Source organism: Pinus tabuliformis, chromosome 4_1 (genome assembly GCF_031772625.1).
Source record: "Pinus tabuliformis cultivar Carrire ecotype Pingquan chromosome 4_1, CPIR1, whole genome shotgun sequence".
NCBI classification, from domain to species: Eukaryota; Viridiplantae; Streptophyta; class Pinopsida; order Pinales; family Pinaceae; genus Pinus; species Pinus tabuliformis.
In genome coordinates, this window is record NC_142303.1 from 566,829,218 (window position 1) to 566,831,820 (window position 2,603).

Below are 2,603 nucleotides of genomic sequence, written 5' to 3' on the forward strand. Positions count from 1 at the left end.
AACCTTTGACCAAAACTTGGTCTTTGAGCCCCAAAACGTGTTGTGGTGGGGATTCCATGCCCAACAGGCCCCCAACACAATCATCATGACTCGTCTCGAGTCACTCTACTAGTGCGGTGATCTTGGCACAAAGCCCCTCCAACTAGTCCCGTAGTGCTCGGAGGTCCGCGACGCACTACTCTGCGGTTTGTTGGACCTGCTGCATGTGCTCTTCCGATGCTTCTTTGTGAGGCTCGACTATCTGACTTAGTGCATATAGTTCTTGCATCTGCTCGAGCTTGCCCTCAATCTCAGCCGTAATGGTGAAGGCCTCATTAATCAAAGGCTAGACATGCACTTTGAGAAGTGCATCTTTCTGTCTTGCAACATCCACCTACTCCTTTAGTGCCCTTGCTTGTTGCATCTTTTCCAGTTGTTGGGTGAGGATGACTGTCTCTGCAGTTCCCCTGACACTGTCATACTGCTGCTGCAGTTTGCGCGCCTCCGTTTCTAGGTGTTGTATGTTGTGGTCCTCCTACAAGGATGTGAGGACATCAAAAGCCTGGTCCAACATACTGGTACAGTCCTGCACTTCCCATCCAATTTCTTCTAGTCCTATTTGAATGACGCTAACACACTATTCTTTAACTTCCAGTGGAGTGGAAGGTTGCACCTTCAGCTACAGCGCAACAATCTGGAGGTTCAGCTCCAGCTGCACTCGCATTGTTTCCTCGCACGCGCTTCAGACTCCACTTGCCAAATAGTGGACCTGCATCTCTATTGGTAGGTCTGCAGCAATGGACAATTCTGGAATGCACCAACATGCATCATTAACTATTTGCGCAATCTATTGATTCTGTGACACTAACTTGTCACGCTGTAGGCTAAGCTGTTTGATGTTGATCTTCTACTCACTCAGTACCTGGATCACGTGGCCCTCCCTAGCATGGAGTTATACTATGATGCCATCCTATAGTTGATACAAAGTGTCTCGCGAAAGGGCAGCCAAATTAAGGCCCATTCCCTTGATCATGCTTACTACGGCTCTGTCATCCTCGTTCTCCACTATTAGTGCTCCTTCTGGTAGCACTATGGTGTTGGCCATCTTTGCACATAGCAGCTGATCCATTTTTGATGTACGTACAGTGCCATAGGCAGCTATTGCTCCTTCCTGTGGGGGCTACACTTGAAGTTCCTGTAGCTACGCCCTTAGGGCCCCCAACATAATCTGTTGCTCCATCATGGCTTCCTGGAGTGCTTCCATGGTGACCTCGCAAATCGTGTTGCCGATGTCGTAGAGGTCGCCTTCTGTAAGTGTAATTGGTTGGATGTCCAGTTTGGATGCCTTAACCTTTTTTCATGGACCTGATCTCTCCATGATGCGTGAACATTTTAGCTGTGTGGATGTTGCGCTTGCATTCGTGGCTTTTGTTGTGTCCTCTGCTCCTTGTCCTGTAGACAAGTTCTGGCGCCCTTCCTCTTGCGTCGTGGTGGCCCCTGTTGCCTGTGCTGCTGCTACTTTTTCGGTGGCCTTTGCATGCTCTACGACTACCTTTGCTGCCTCGTGGGCAGCCCTTACCTCCACAGCCAACTGTTCGTTGTTCTTTTGCTGGGCCAACTAGGTGATACGCAACTTGGTTGCATCCTTTTGGTTTTGTGCTACTGTTTTATCCTACTCAGCCAGATCCGGGGCATACCACTCAGGAGGCCATGATTCTAGCATTGAGAAGATCACATCATCAATGGCAATGAAGGGGAGCTTGGTCCATGTCTGCACCGGATGCTTATGCGCCTTGATATACACAGTGTGCATGTCCTCCTTGAAGTCTGCAAAGCTCTACAAACTGTTGTACTCTGTGGGGGACAAGCGCGACCTCCTGTTGATCCACATCCAAACACTCGCCTCCATGAGCACCCAGAAGATCTTAGTTTCCCGGATCCGCGTGGTGTCCTTAGTAGCCCAGAGAGATGCGTACTTTGCGACCTCTTGTAAGTCCTTTTCAATATTAGGGAACTGACTGTCCTGAAGAAGTTCCCCTGTTACCAGTAAAGTAGACAAGAGCAACCACACATAGTGGAAGGTCTTGCCCTGCTCCTGAGCTTCCTTGCAGTTAGTTAGGAACTCCTCGTAGAGGAACTTGACCCAGTTGAATTGTACCCCCTTCGTGCATTGCACTGCCAGTGCAACTACCGACACTAGTACCTCATCTCCGCGGCATTTTCTCATCACCTTCACGGTCAGGAGTTGGGTGGCTACACGCACCCCTTTATCTGATTGCGTAACCCCTATTCTTCTTTTCCAGTTTGTATTTCTTCTTCATGGCCTTTTCGAGTGCCAAATCTCTACTTTTTTTAGCTATCTCCACGGGGTCCTTTCCCTTACAGGGGAGCCGGGAAATCCTGTCAATAAGATCCGCCGTGATGGGAATAGGCTCCTCCAGCCATAAGTACCCATTGTGCACTAGGAAAAGAAGATGCCTGATGATGAAAATTGTCATAAGCGTGCGGTGAAAGTGTGGAATCCATAGTAGATGAAGTAGTCCAGCCTTCTCCACACCGCGCAGCCATTTCCATATCTCTAGTGTTGTAACTGACCCCTCCATGCTCTGCTTCAAGAGGTTCTC